Raw genomic sequence first — 16,719 nt, forward strand, 5'->3', positions numbered from 1 at the left:
TTGAGCCACTATGGAAACCTAGCGTGTCAGGCATTCCAGCTCACAATGCCGGCTATTTACCTGCATTAGCCTCTGTGGATAAGCCGAGCCGCTTGCGTCAGCCGGGTCTGAAAAGGACAGTGAAAAGGTGGCCCTGAGCGTGGTCCGACTCCGCCGGAATAAGATTTATACTGTCCCGCGGGCGCGTTGACGAGGCTCCCGGTTCCAAGGTTGCCGCGCAGATAAATTGCTTCAAACTGTTTTTTTTTGGCGACCGAGTGATGCCTTTTGAATATTTCTCGACAGCCTCGTATCACGCCGGGCTTATTGATGTCATTTGTTGCGAGTAGATGGCCCACTTTCCTCTCCTTGGTACAGCTCTTTGCTCATCATCGCAATCAGCTTCCTCCCTAACACAATCAGGCGCCTCTCAAATTACAGTCGTGATTGAGACTAAGTTGGAAGCAGCAGGAGGGGGAGAAAAAAAAATGACTGATGTATGATTTACACTGGAAGAGGCAAATGTGGAAGGCAATCTAGTGAGTCAGTAAATATGGGTGAAATGTAAGCAATCTGCCGCAATAGTCCTGCAACCAATTAGACCAGTGTGACAGCCACAACATGGCAGCACTGTCAGACATGCCATCAGATTATGGTGGTGTAATGTGACGGCTGCTTTTACAATTCTCAAGTAATGTCTTTGGATGCATTGTATTGTGTAGCCTTTTTGTTCATCCACGGTTCACGCTGTAGTTGTTGCACACTGTGATGTCAGTTTTTCTTATTTCCTAATAGTCTATTAGGTTGAGTATTACCCATGGCATACTGTTGTTGTGCTATTGAAGACCACACTCCAAATTCTGGCATTATTGGTTGAAAATGCCTGTGAAAAGTAGCACATTAGTATTTATACAATGTTGCCAGTGGTTTTATTAAAAACGCTGTATTTCTCTTTTGTCAATTGCACTTTTTTCAAACACCTTATCAAATGCTGTGATAGCGTTTAGTGATCCACTTGCAGAGTTTAATTAGCAGTGCACATTATGCGTTACTAAAATCTATAATGTTTAGAGCAATTAGAGGAGTGCAAAAAACCCTTGCAACTTCATCTCCACAGGAAGCTACAGTATCTTTGTTTGCAAACGTGTGAATTGCTTGTCTGTTTCTGTATTCAAAATGATCAAGACAAGCATTCTCTATATAATATCCTCCTCTATTGCCTTCATTCTTATGCAGCCTATAACCACGCACCTCCATTGTGCTTTAATTTGCTTTAATGACAACCATTTTCCCTCTAGGATGTCTTGACATGTTTAATCATGCATGTTTTCAGCTGTGGAGTGGACTGCTGTTGAAAGCCACACAGTATGTACTGGCCGATTATGCACAGGGTTGGGCTTAATTCCTAATAACAATGCACAAGGATCTGGAGCTGGACTGCGAGCGCTACACGCTGTGAGCAAAGACGGAAATATTTTACTGCATTTGCCCGACCAGCTTTAGTCTTTCCTTTTTATGCAAAGAAAGAGTCTGCACCCTTGACAGTTTGAGTGGGTTTGCCTATGAGTGCATTAAAATGTAATGTGTTAAACTAGAAGCTAATTTCCCTGTCGATAAATGATGTAGACACTTGGATCTGACCCTAACATTTTTCAGCCCGGAAAGTCACAAATTAACCTAAGAAAGGGCTTTGTAGTTGTACAATACTCACTAGAGAGAAGCTATTTCCATCTGTCCCTGGGCAGGTTTATTGGCCTTGTGAAATGTGTATTCATCACCATATGTATATGTATTTAACTTTTGGTATGAAAATGCTCTCCTAGTTTGTTTATACCAGAGTAAAAAATAAAAAAGACAGAAAAAAAGCTTTTGCCATCCATGGGAACTAAATAGAACAAATACATACTGAGAAAATCGTCTTGATCCATCTATCTATATCATAAAAACTAGTATCACTTTACTAATTACTGTGCAATACAAACTTTAAAACTCGTTACTAAGGAATATACTCTTTTCTCGATGCCACACTAATGATCAAAAATACTCTTTCAGTTCAAAGTTCAAGTTCAAGATAGTGACATTCTAAATACAAAATGATCATACTTTTTATTGTTTTTATTCAACTCAAAATCATTCTCAAGTTGTGACATTTTGTGTTTTCTTATTCAAAAATACTTGTTCAAATGATAATCTACTTTTATGCTAGTTTTATGATCAGATTTTTCTACATTCTGCTGTACAACAACAACAACAACAATAACTGTATCTCAGACTTTGGAACTCATTGTCCCTGAAGTTGCTTTTAATACACAACTGTATTTCTATCACTTTGTATAGTATTTCCTTACTATTGCCTGTCAGTTGTGGTCAGTACCTCGTGCATGTAATACAATGAGACGTGCTTGACTATCCGTTGTATTGTATAACCGCCCCACGCAAAAAAAAGCCCTGGCGAGGACGTGTTTGTGCTAATTTTGCTGTAATTCTGTGGCACATAGAGAGGTCTGTGTGCGGTGCTTAGTGCTGTAGTTGACATTAAGTGGAGAATGCTCACCAGCTTTGCCAACACAGCTCAGTTATCATGTGGCTGCTCTCCACTGGCCCGTGTGCCGCAGCGTGCGAACAGGCAAACACCCAAAACACTCCTTGTCCGTCCAACAACACACTGACTGCACCTCCAAATATGTTTCAGCAGCTTAACCGCCGCAGACTAATCGATTTGGTCCTACCCATTGATCCCGACGTGCGCTGTGCTCCATCATTTTCCAAAAAGGCACGCACGGGTAGCGATGGAATTGCTGTAGTTAGAGATTCTGCGTTAGAATGAACCCGAAAATGTGCTTGGAAACATTTCTGCACACCAATTGCAGCGCAAACAATGGTTTACAGCGCTGGCGTTGGGAGTCCCATGGCTGCACGACGTATAGTAACTGTATTGTAGCTAACATCGCTGCTGTTTTGATGATTGCTCGGGTCTGATCGCTCAATGGGCTCACCTAACGGGAGCCGCCGTACAGTCACGCTGCGTTTCTCGCCGGCTCTTTCACTTCACTCGTGATTTTTCTTGAAGGAGGAGAGGAGGGAGAGGGAAGCGCACTTGGCTACTGCTGCAGACTCCACCTCAAAGGTTAATAGAGCCAGCTCACTGCACGGACTAATCACCAGTTACTCACTTTCATTTGACTGCACATGGAGTTAAGGGCAATCATGCGGCTATTTTGGTTGCACAAGTTAGTCTTTCTTTTCAAAGCTGGTAGTCATCTAGTTCAGGAGGCGGATTTCTGTGATGGATTTATACTCTTGTAGATAATATAATGTGCAAAAACAAAAAACGGCTTTAACAGCTGTTTGTCTTGTTTTGCAGCAATTTCTATCAAAAATAATTAGTTTGAAATGATAAATTCTACAACAAAAAGGAATTACTTGCTCCTTTACTGCCTTCTTGTGGGAGGAAAACAATATTTCACTTTAACTTTCTTGGAAAAATACAAACTCTACTGTTTATGATTTGATAGATTAGCCTGCCTTCGGGTACAGCTAATGTTGATGCTAATAAATAATGAACAACAATGGGTTAACAGACCCGACGCATGGTATTCTCCTTGATGCACAAAAGTATCCTGTCCACATCCAAGAAGTAAGATTGCAGACAATATATTACCCCACCTGTTTTTTGCAAAATGTAGAAAACTCAATTCAGCACAATCTATTCTGGGCCTTTCGCTTTGCCGTGTGTGCAACAGTGTCTTTAAGAGCATATGGTGGGCAGCAGAGGCAGAAGGAGAGGTAAACCGCAGTCATGAAAGCACAGCATTTGTCTTTGATGTCAGCAGCAGCTAACACAGGCCGAGGAGCGCCGAGGGGAGGGGCTCCTGCCGGGGATTTGGGGGATTGTCTGGTCACAAAGGTCCCATAGGGGATCTCAACACGTTTGAGATGCAGCTTGTGTAGATATCGTTGGATAAACATCATAAGGTTTGGTCAGTGAATGAATAACTACATCATGTTGAAACTGTTTCTATCAATTTTCTGTCTTTGATGTTATTTCTCGCTCGGCAAAAACAAATACGGATTCATCTGTGGCAACATATTTCCTCTGATTTTATATTATTAACACTTGATTAGTGCTAGCGAGAACTTTGTATTTTACTCTTCTGTGAAATGAACATGGAGCAGAAATGTAATGTTGCAATTCCCTTTTTGTTTGTATCTCACAAGATTAAATGCATGCACAGTATATTTCTTTAATTAATTATGCATATTATGTTGGCATGTTCCTTGAAGGGTTTTTGATTTTAGTGACACATATACTGCCGTAATGGAACATGGACTTTTGTTGAAAGCATGTTAATTAACCATTAATATGGACCGTTTTTCTACAGAAGTATTTAATCTAAGCTGGTGTTCAAAGCCAACATGCAAGTTGAAATAAAGCATTGAAATAGTTTTTATATTTTGATGTAGTATACTCCCTAACGACGCGCATACCGTAATAAATAATTAATAGCGTTTTTTATTTTCAGCATATGTGGCGTGTCCGTCTGTTCTGTTTTTGTTTTGGTGAGTCCTTTGTTCAAAAAGAGACCAGGCAGATGTATGTAAAGCCAAAAATGTTCAGCGTGATGAATAAATGTTTCAAATCTGCTGTTTACCTTCTACCATTTGCCTAAATAGACTTGAGCGGATTACGCTGGTGACAGGCCGGTCAGTCCTCTGTTTATGACTCAGACGTGTGTTTGTGTGATGTCTCTGTGGAAATCCAAGAGTTAGTGCAGGGATGTGGACATCAATGTGAGCTATTCATACACCAGTATAATCCTCAGATTTAGTGCCATTTAATCTGTGGTTGTTTCTCTAACGCCATCAAACCGCTGTCTGTGCTCGGCCGTGCAGGTTAGCCCGCACCTGGTGACACGGCTGCTCCTTTACGTTTAATAAAACAGCCCCCGATGTCAAAGGCTCCGATTAATTATAGTGTTGTTGTAGTCGAGAAGATTTGAAATAACACACTGTGGTTTTGTTACATTTGTTGGGACTTTTTCCCGGTGCATATAAAGTGTATCACAGCTTGCGATGGAGGACAGAGCGAGCGTAGACCCGAACGCTTTGATTCCACTCGCTGTACACCTGGTGTTATTTTCCAATTCAAGAAGTGAGCGCCATTTCATTTGAGGCAGTATCCAGGCGCCGCGTTGCATCAGAATCAGCTATGAATCGTTAACGTCTCGCCTTGTACATCCTCTGTTTGCAGATGCGGCCTTGTTTGGTTATTCCCTCAATACACACTTGACAGTACGCAAACAAAATGACGAGAAACGAGACGCCTTCATCGCGCTGATAGAATATTAAGGTAAAAACATCCACTCGTTTTCCAGAGGGAGATTTGAAAAGATGTTAATTTTAAGCAGAAGTCGTCTTTGGACTAAGTATAAAAGACAGTGTATGGATAATGACCGGCTTAAATAATTGATTAGCACTTAGTGTTAATTGAAAAATTGATTATTCAAGCAACTGAACCTTTTGGAGCGGCCACTTTACATGGACAGAAGCCGTCTTTGTTTTCTTTTTAAAGCAGTGTGATTAATAGATGGGTCATGTAAATATATGCAGTAGTAACATTTTGCTATCAATGTCCAAGTTTAGAAAAATATTGCAACAGATAAGCAGAAGATTGCATAACGTAGTATTGTTAAGCCAATATCTTGTAAGAGAGAATAATTAGCATTTCCACGATGTTGAATAACACCATATTGTAACCGTGATGTAAATGTGCTACGGTGGCCCTGCAGTGACATGTCTTTTACGTAAACATTTGCGTTGCCTTTGTGTGCATTTTCTCCCCTGCTTTAGTAGAAACACAGAGTTATGTTTTCATATTCACTTTATCAAACCATCATAACATCTTAAACTGTATTTGAATCTCTCAATCCTTCGCTCCGCTCCTTATTGCTTTCACTTCCCTCTAGATTCAATAAACTCATAGATTACCAGATCAAAGGTTGTAATGACTGAAGTGTGGCCTGTGTCGATTTTACCCCAATCTCATTACGACTGCGCTGGTCTGGATGTATTTCACTAGTCGATTCCTCACAAAAGAACTGCTTACAATAAAGTGCACCCTGATATTGCGGCGCGGTGCATTGGATTGCATTAAACCGAGTAAACGCAGGAAAAGTGTGAGTGTGTGGCGCTGAATGTGAAATGTCAATGTTATTGAACAGGTGCTGTGAGGCAGAGCTGTGATGTTTTTATTTCCAAGCTCTTGTCGAGTGAAGCCGAGTAGAGAGGGCTCATGGGATAATGGGGGAGGCTCCGCTGGTGTGTGTGTGTGTGTGTCTGCACTCTGTCGCTCTGTGTCTCTCCACAGAGCTGTATTGAGTGCAGGGAAATGACTAGTGTAATAAATGCTTAGAAGGTGCTCATAGGAAATGTTAAATGCACTCGGAGTGGCGTGTACTGTGATTTGTCAAAGTGGCGTGTTGTACGTTCACTTTCTATACCACAAGGATAGTGTTTTTACATGTGCAGCAATTCAAAATCATATATTACTCCGAGTTATAAATGCAATGAATTCAGCTTTTATCAAGGTTAGAATATTTGCGGTTATGTGTGTGTGCGTGTTCTTTGGAGATGGTTTTCTGTCACATGTAAACAGTATTTTTTAGCAATACTTTCTACAAGGACCAGCCAGCCGAGTTTGAATGATGCTCAGTATCTATGTTTTTTTCTGTCCAAAGTAATTAGTTGAGTGAATTAATTCTGCATGGTTGTGCATATTGTCTGGAACTCTAGTGACTTAGCGCATTACTCAAAGCATATGTTATTACGGTTAAATACTCAATGGCAGTCTCTTTCCACAGCATGTTGAAGATTTATGTCATGTAGAAAAGTAAACCCTAATAGGAGAGCAAAAATAAAAACTCGATTTAAATAGAGCAGCATTATTTATTGTCCTTGGTGGGGATAATGTAGTTTGCACATTGGTAATATAATTTTTGTATCTATTCATGGGTTCAGCTTCCTGGGTATTGGCGAGATTGAGCTAGTTTGGCCCATTCAAAATTGTTAATTTTTATGCAACAGTGATAGATATTTATCCCCCTGAAACCAAAGGATAAGAGGCAACTTCCTTCTGCTTCTGTTATTATTATGACAAAGAAGTAAAATGACACAATCTACCGGAACAGGCTGATAAGTTTATAGCTGACAATTGGATAAAATGAAGATATTCATAATGGTGTACCTTGTGTCAGTACAATTTGCACTTAGATGTGAGCCTCATAAATAGTGATAATATTGTGTTGTTCTCAAGATATGCAGAATTGGAAATATTGTTGTAAAAATGAAAATGGGAAAATACTTCTAATAAAGTGATATTTCTGCAATTTTGTGGGCCGCCATTTCACATTTGACTGATGCTTAAACCTCAAACAACATATTTAAAGACATGTTTATACAATATTGAACTCCATCTGGATACATCTTGTCCCTATATCCCACCATTACTTATACCACACAATTTTATTCATTTTTTACTTGAGGAAAGACATGAACATAATTACAGTTCTTGAATAGAAGTATCTCAATGCATGTACACATCTCCTGTCATTACATGGTTGTGTGTAAGTCTCAGTGTAGCACAGGGCTCACTGTCTGTCAAGCTGTTCTCACCTCATTTGTTCCATTTCCACATCATTCATGTTTTTCTACCCTTGTCCTCTGTCTGTCTCTCCCCCGCTCTCCTCCTGCAGGCTGTGTCAATACTTGTTGAGAGAGCGGCCGTATGGCAGGAGGCTAGGAGTTGAATGCAGTCAAGGTTAGTCAACAAAGCTTCGGGACACTCATACACTTACTAATGCACTGTTTTCACTGTCCTGTTTCCTTCTGCCTTAACCAAAAATGTCTGTCCTCTTCCCGCCTCATGGACCTAAACCATTTGTTCAATCCATTTCCTCTCTCTCCATCGGTGGCTATCCTTCCTTGTCCTGGCTTTCTCTCTGGAGGCGGCTTCCATGCCTCCACAGAACAGCTCAAGCCTGTCAGCATCTATTCATCGCTCAAATGCTAACTCATGCTAACGCATCTCTTGTCATTGTTCGAGTTCATCCTTCCTATTTTTAGCATTATGTGCACATCGCTTTGGATTTATTCAGGGTTCATGTCCTCATAAGCCCCAGTGAACTGTCGGTGTACATTTTGATGGGAATAACAACCTGAATACCATCGTTGATACTCTGTACTTTTTAAAACTGCAGTACCTGGATTTATTTAGTAGATGATACTTTTGTGAGTATATTAGGACTAGGATTAGGATTAGGATATTAGACAGTACAAACTGAGAGCACTGTGCGCTGTCTGAAACTAATAAAGTATTGTATTTCTTGTCTACCAGGAAGTAAGAGCTGAAAGCAGCGTTCTGATTGGCTGCACTTGGGTGGTCCACCCCAGCTTCACTTCACCATCTGAAAAAGCTGTGCACATGCCTTAAAATGAATGCATGTGAAAGCTGCGGACGAGTTGGATTTAAATACCTATTTCCTCCTTTCACAATTTGAAAATCCGGTACACCAGCTTCACTGGTTGTTCTTGTATTGTCACTCCTTCAAATTTGCCTAATTATTCCTTTATTTTTTATTTTGAACAGAGATTCTAGTCAATAGTCTGACACCTGAGGGTCTTTACATAATTTTATTGTTGTCCTTTGACCTTCTAAGGCTATAATTGCTTAGTCATGACCCTCTAAGGCCATTGTATTTGTAGCTTTTTGTTCATTATATTCCAATAACTAGTTTCAGGACCTCAGGCTTATATAGTTGCAGCATTAATCTTCTGAAGATTGTTGTTTTTGATTGTCTAAGGCTACGGTTATTAAATCTTGGTAAAGCCCCAGAGTTACTCCTGAGGATCCTGTCAGAGATGCAGAATACAGTTCATTTTCCTCTCTGTCCTTTGTCTCGTCTGCGGTGCAATCCCAGTGTCTTCATACTCAATATGCTCCCTGCTTTTCTCCATCGCACTTTGAATCCCAATGAACATGTGAAAATGTGATTACCGTTCTGTCGTTTCCGCTCATTTTAAAAAGAGGGTGTGAGACTGCGAGCTGCCCCTATCTGAGCGCGCACTGCAGCGACGCCAAATCGAGCCGCGGTACGGAGGGGGCTGTGGTTCAAAGCCGACGAGCAGGTTACTTAATGAGTTTGGTAATTGGCTCGCTGTGGCCTCCGCGTGTCCCTGCCCTCCTGCTGCTGATGTGAGCACGTAGACACAGCCTTTTCACACTGCGTTTTTCTGCCGAGCTCCATCATTCTGTCCTACAATCACAGTTTTTTTCCCACTAAAGCTGTTGTCAGACTCTATAGACTAGATAATTATACAGTTGGCCTATCTTTAATTGATTCATGAGTAGTAGAAGAGCATTGTTGTATGAGGATATGCAGAGTTAGAATGTTGAGTATCTAAATGACCTCAAAAAGAGATAAAAGACAATGATATCCAGCGTAATCTCCCAAATAAGGGTATAAACTGGTATTTTTGTGCTTTTGTGGTTCATTTTATGGTCCATGTTTTGTGTTGAATTTGAACCTCAACCAAGACATTTACAAACAAAACTCTCATATCTTAATAGGGAATGGAGGGAAAAAATAAAATAAAACTAAGATGAATAAAATAATAATAAAATAAAATAAAAATAGCTAGCATAAGACAAAATAATACTAATAATAATGGTAAAGTAAACACTCTTATTTACATCAGTTATATGCGCATGAATATGGCATTAATTGCTTGTGAGTACGTTAATTGCACATGAATATGACGGTATTGCACATGGTCAAGTCAGTATTGCACATGAATATGACGGTATTGCACATGGTTAAGTCAGTATTGCACATGAATATGACGGTATTGCACATGGTTAAGTCAGTATTGCACATGAATATGACGGTATTGCACATGGTTAAGTCAGTATTGCACATGAATATGACGGTATTGCACATGGTCAAGTCAGTATTGCACATGAATATGACGGTATTGCACATGGTCAAGTCAGTATTGCACATGAAAATGACAGTATTGCACATGGTTAAGTCAGTATTGCACATGAATATGATGGTATTGCACATGGTTAAGTCAGTATTGCACATGAATCTGACGGTATTGCACATGGTTAAATCAGTATTGCACATGCATATGACGGTATTGCACATGGTTAAGTCAATATGGCACTTGAATATGACGGTATTGCACATGGTTAAGTCAGTATTGCACATGAATATGACGGTATTGCACATGGTTAAGTCAGTATTGCACATGCATATGACGGTATTGCACATGGTTAAGTCAGTATTGCACATGAATATGACGGTATTGCACATGGTTAAGTCAGTATTGCACATGAATATGACGGTATTGCACATGGTTAAGTCAATATGGCACTTGAATATGACGGTATTGCACATGGTTAAGTCAGTATTGCACATGAATATGACGGTATTGCACATGGTTAAGTCAGTATTGCACATGAATATGACGGTATTGCACATGGTTAAGTCAGTATTGCACATGAATATGACGGTATTGCACATGGTTAAGTCAGTATTGCACATGAATATGACGGTATTGCACATGGTTAAGTCAGTATTGCACATGAATATGACGGTATTGCACATGGTTAAGTCAGTATTGCACATGAATATGACGGTATTGCACATGGTTAAGTCAATATGGCACTTGAATATGACGGTATTGCACATGGTTAAGTCAGTATTGCACATGAATATGACGGTATTGTACATGAGTATGACAGTATTGCACATGAGTATGTCAGTATTGCACATGGTTAAGTCAGTATTGCACATGGTTAAGTCAGTATTGCACGTGTTCAGGGCTAGCAGTGTTTGTTATACAGTCTGACAGCAGCAGGAAGGAAAGAACTGCGGAACCTCTCCCTCACACAACGAGGGTGGATCAGTCTGATTTACTGATGCATTGTTAAAATATGGTCTGAATATTGTAATCAAAATATTTATTAAAAATATCAAGATATGAATTTGATCCCTTTGCTGTGGTGTGGTATGTATTTCTTTGGCAACTTCCCTGGGGTTTTTGCATTTCTAATTTTGCAGTGGGCATGCTTTAATACCTAGCTGTTTCCATGTTCTGTATTAGTTTCAACTCTCTTCCAGCCCTTCTGTTTTTCACTTCATACAAATAACTTGGCTCTACTTTCAGATATTTTCTAAATTTGAGCTGTTAAATCAATCACTAACTCGCATGTGGCAGAACCAATATTTGTTCTGCCATCCAGCACAGCCACAACAATCACTATACGCCAGTGCAGTGTATTCCCAATTGCTCCTATTATAAAGACAGTTAGCATGCGGCGCGCTGGCTCTCCACTCTGCTGTATCAAATATCATGAGGCTTACTCCATCTATCTCTCTCTCACTTACCCGCCATCGCTTCTGCTCTTCGCTGCCACACACACACACACGCCTATTATTGGTTAGATGCTGCATGCATTATGCAAAGTACCGCCGTTCAAACAAGCAATTTGTGCAATTTCCAGTTCACCACTTCTTAGTTTGAATGTCCACAAGATGCACAAACACTGAGTGGATTCATGAGGCTGGATGGTGAAGACGTGATGGCAGCCACTTGTCATTTACCATTACAGATTTCTCTCTCCGTAACATTATCTTTGCTCAAATGGGGCCGCTGTCTTTCCTTAGCATTGTATTTAGATCGTAGCATCTGCTGTCATTTACATACGATTAAATTCACAAGATAATCGAATATTGCGCTAATTAAGAGATATGGCTTTTTTTGCATTGTTTATAGCCGTGTTTGTGTCTAACAAGACCCGTGATTGAATGCCTTCGGGGACGCGCTTGTATTTGAGGTTGAGAGAAAAAACTAATGTATTCCTGCAAATGAACCAGCTTCCCACCTACTACCTTTCCTCGTTAATTCTCGTTTTGTATCTTTAAAAATGCGTAAATAAAACCCGGAATGTATTAGTAAGCGAGTAAGCCGCCTCGCCTGTTATCTTCGCCTCTGCGGTGAGGGATCGGGGGAAGCTAAAGCGTTGCTAAGTGGCTCCTCTTGACCCGAGCACTGATCTCCAAACTGGATTCACATGAGCGGGCATGGCTAAAATACAGTGTCCAATCTCACAGCCTTAAACGTGGCTGCGCAGTTTGACTAGTGCCACTGCCTTCTGTCACCTCTCTCCACCTTTTATTTCAATAACAAAACTGTTTTAATGCCTCTTAATACTCATTAAGTCTAATATGACTTATATGATCATTTCTTCTTTAACTCTCCCGGTTAGTTCCCTTTTCATCCACAGCCAACAGAGTATTTTTACCGATGAGTTTCAGATTACAGATGGTTAATTTTGGAGTGGTATAGCACAATTGTGAGCCTAATCTCAATCACTTGATAATCCTTTATTTATGAGTTCCCTTTACAACACTCACGCTGACCAAAGTACTTCCCATTAAAGATCAAAGCGATACAAAGGCATAAAACCATAATACAGTACAATCTACAGTGCAAACTATAAAACTAACTGTACGAAATGAGTGTCACTACACGACCGAGTGTAAAAAGCCAGTGTGAATAAGTATGTTTTTAGTGTGGATGTAAAAAAGGCCAAAGTCTGTGATGGTGCAACTGCGAAAGCTCCATTTTAATTGGTCTGTTTTGTCGGTGGTGAAATTTCCCTTTTTTAAAATATATTTTTAATCAATATTGAAACACGACTTCTTGCCTCCTCATCAGTGTGACATTACATTTAATCCGAAAGCACCAAAGAAATAATAAAAACGTAACAGTATTATTTCTGATGATTGGATCCATTTGTTTCCCCCCCCCTCCAGATATTCTTCATACTCTTAGAATCTCGTTTCACGCCACATCTTTTGCACTGTAGCTTTAAATCACACGTTTTCCTCAGCGACACGTTATAGTCTCGACGATGGCGCTCCTCCGCTTATTACTAATGCATAAAAAGTTAAACGTGAAAAATCATCCCGCACGACTAGAGAAGCTTGTCCTCGTGACCTATAATAGATGTGCTTATTCTGGTTATCACCGGCTATCTGTAAACGAGATGGCTGAATCATTAGCTTACACTGTGAGCGCAGCAGAGTGTGACCGGGGGAATAATTGATTTGTGGTGAAAAGAGAGCTGGTTGGAGGAGGAAAAGGCTGCATTGTGGGGCCATTGCGCCATATTGAGCCTTAATATGCATGTCATGAATGATGCTATTGTGCGAACTTAATGTTTTGTTTTACACTGCGTGAGTCATCCCGCCCTCCTCTTTGCGTTTGAGGCAGTGCTCTGCTACAATCTCCTCTCAATGTTGACCAGATTTTGATATGGTCGGGACTTAAGTGCACGCCGTTCTTCCATCATGAGTTCAATTCAAATGGAAAGTAATCGAAATCCACAAACAACTGAATACAAAATACTTATGTGCTTAATAAATGTTTAGAATGCTAATCCTGATTACTTGTCTTCTGGTATGCAGTTTTTCTGTCATTTGGTGCTATTCAGAATACAATGAATCACCTAAAATCACAAAAATACATTGTACTTAATACATTGTTAATTAGGCTGTTTTTTCCTTTTCTAATCTGTGATGAATAAATGCATAACAACTGTGAAACAAACAGTTTTCCTTTGTCACGTTATATTTGTCCGCAGACGAGACAAATGCAGTACACTGGACCATGCGTCTGAATATGTTACAAAACTAAATACATTTTCTCCTGTATTCTTCCCAACACTGCCTAAACTATACAAATACAAATAAATCGTCTATTTTAAAACACTTTAGTTGTTCTAGACCTAAAAGTGAAAGGTTACACCATTTTGAGTCCCACATTTTCTTCTCTTTAAACCACTTTAATAAAAAAAAGTGCAATAAAACCGTAACATCGGTCTTTAATTTTATGTCGCGCTAAAATTGCCAAGACTATTTTTTGCTCACGTAGCTTCGACGCTACATTTGAAGAGGGTAAACGTGGCCGTTAACAGTACTGAAATATAATCTTTTCAATTACTTTTCCCCTGGCTTTTGTCTGACTTCACCACAGCAACAACCCGTGTGTGCAGTTCCCCTCCGTGTCCATCGGGTGGCAGTGTGTGGAGGTGCTGTTGGAAGCCAGGCTATCTGAGACATTAACCACACAGGAATCACACACCCCAACGGCCACTTTCCCTTCCGCGCTTGGTTATGTTTTGTTTTTTCTCCTCGGCTCGCAGCCCTGAGCTCACCTCTGCTCCGAGCTCAGCCCTCATTCTTCAAACCGGCTCCTCTACCCGCTCGTCAAACACATGTACTGTTTGTTTATCTTGCACTCCCTTTGTTCACTAAAGGATTTGGCTGAAATGTAAACTTCCTCTTTGCTAACAGTCTTCTCTCCCTCACCCTCTCACTCTACCTCACTTTCTTTCTTTCGCTCTCTCTCTCTCTTTCTCGCCACTCATTCCTCATTCCTTAGACTCTGCCATTACTAGACACTGAACTGCTTTTGTATTCAGATCAATGGGGCCTTGTTTTGCCTGGAGAATCAGACAGACAGCAGACAGTCCATGTGAAAGCTTGTAGCGTGTTAGAAGCGTTGTGAAAGGTATGACATGTACACTTATTGCTACTATAAATCTACGACTATTCTCAGAGAAGCCGGTATTTGTGACTAGTGCGGACTGTTAATCTATTAGGATTTTACCTCTTCAATTTACAGAAAGGAAAGTCGCTAAAAGAAGGAAAAGCCATATTGTTTCAAAACTATTTCCCACTGTATTCAGACGTATTTGGACATGTGTGCCTACTCTTTCAGTTTCTGGTTGTGTTTATCCATTTTGTTGTTCTCCTATTATAATTTCCATCCTATTATCTGACATAAACATCTGTCTAAACGGTTTCTTCCATGATGCAATTGCATTTCAAATGGCAGAAAATGCCATTTCCTTTCTCTGTGGTTTGCCAGGTGGCTTTCTCCCTCCTTCAGGAATACACACCATTCATTTTTCTCATAACAAAATAGTTTTACCAAATGACTTCCACCGCTAATGCTGCTGCTCCAAGCAAGTTTCGACTCTCTGGAGTGGATCGCGTAGCTTGGCAAAGACATTAAACATATGAAGCCTAACAAGTGCAGTCTTCTTGGTTTTCAGTGCGTTGTGAGCGCTGCCAAACGCCACTGTTGAATAGCTGTGTAAACAAGATTGCTATGTGCGGGGCTAGACCTTGCACCCATTGCCTAAAGTGAAATACCATTCTGTTGGCTTCCCCTTTGCATTTTTACAACTCTGTTAATGATGACAAATAAAGACTTTAGCAAGCTCGCTGCTTAATTACGGGCTGTCTGTCTGGATTCTCTCCAAAGGGCATGCTTGTGTCTTTACTTTGTGTCACCTCGATGGAGTTAAAATGTCAAACATCTTGCTTTGTTGTCGTTGTGTTCTCCTTCAAGCGTTTCATTTGAGCTCAACCTTGAAGCTGCGTCTTCAGCCTGTAGTTAACCACATTTAGTCATGTCATTTCCTTCAGATTGGAGGGGATTGTTATTTTGTTTCCCCTCTTCTTTCTCAGCCCCCTCTAGGCAGCAAGTCTGTACTTTTAATTAGTCATGTTTCAAGAAGCCATTTTCTCTTCGGTTTGGCCCTAAATTGTAAAGCACTTTCTTAAAAGATCTTAAAAGGAGCAATGACTGATTTTTGAAGTCAGCTTTTTCTGCTCGCCTGTCAGCCCAAAAGAAGGGGAGCGATCGGGAACAGTAACTTGAGGCAGCAGCAGTCGCACAGAGCCTTTGTTCTTTGTGGATAGAATACGTGTGTCAGCGAGAGAGTCACTGGCTTTTAAGTGCCAGCTGGAAAAGAACTATTGCGTTGTATTAATATAACAGAAAAAACGGCTTTCCTACCTGTCTATGAAGAGTAAAATGGTCTCAATGTTTGGTATTAGTTCTGTGCATCATGTGGTGGCATTATAGAAGTGTTTTCATTTTTACATTTATGCATTTACTTTTTTTCTCACCACTTTTCAGCAGTGAAAGAAGTACTCAATGTTGTTATTTAAATAAAAGCTCAGATACAAATTATTCAAGTAAAAGTAGCACATACAAAATTGCACTTTGCAGTTTGGAAGTACCCGTTTAAAAATGTTCTTTAATATTTAAAAGTATTTTACAGATTTTGAGACTAGTTAAAGTGCTAAATAGTGTTTTTTTAATGATCAAAATCACAGCAAAGGACTATACCATTAACTGTGGTTGCCTATAGCGATTCCAATCACTTTCCAAATATTTGCAGTGAATTTTACGTGCGCTTGAACTCAAAACATCACACTGAACATGCTAAAAATAACCTTCAGTTCAGAGTAGAAAGTAACAAGTATCCAGTGTAAAAAGTATACTGCTTTTACTTTAGTACTTAGTTACCCGCCACCCCTTCCTCTTAGCCCTGTGTTCCACCAGTGTAAAGTTTGGATTTACGATGATATAAAATATTGTTGAAGTGGAACAACTTGTCTGGTCCATCCGCGTTCTCTTTTTGACAGTGAGGGCAGTTAGCTTGTTCCACAGCTGAGATTTAGTCATGTGTTAAAGGCTTGTGAAGTGCACCCCCGCCCCTCGCCACGACCTAACCCTGCTATTGGTTTACACGGCTTCTTTCTCCCCCTCTCCCAATCCCCCTTTGTGTGCTCATCCCCAGTGAATATAAAATGA

General features: G+C 40.2%; 1 long non-coding RNA gene across 1 annotated transcript in view; it reads left to right on the forward strand.

The window, feature by feature from the left end:
* LOC140362493 (uncharacterized) overlaps positions 1-7,795 on the forward strand; it is a 37,683-nt gene extending 29,888 nt beyond the window's left edge. The window contains exons 3-4 of the long non-coding RNA XR_011927104.1: positions 5,231-5,329; positions 7,731-7,795. This is a non-coding gene — a long non-coding RNA (uncharacterized lncRNA). The remainder of the gene's footprint in view (positions 1-5,230; positions 5,330-7,730) is intronic.
* The last annotated feature ends 8,924 nt before the right edge of the window (positions 7,796-16,719 follow it).

This window comes from Eucyclogobius newberryi, unplaced genomic scaffold (assembly GCF_026437365.1).
Source record: "Eucyclogobius newberryi isolate DKJ021-1_F unplaced genomic scaffold, fEucNew1.0.hap1 SCAF_17, whole genome shotgun sequence".
Taxonomy (NCBI): Eukaryota; Metazoa; Chordata; class Actinopteri; order Gobiiformes; family Gobiidae; genus Eucyclogobius; species Eucyclogobius newberryi.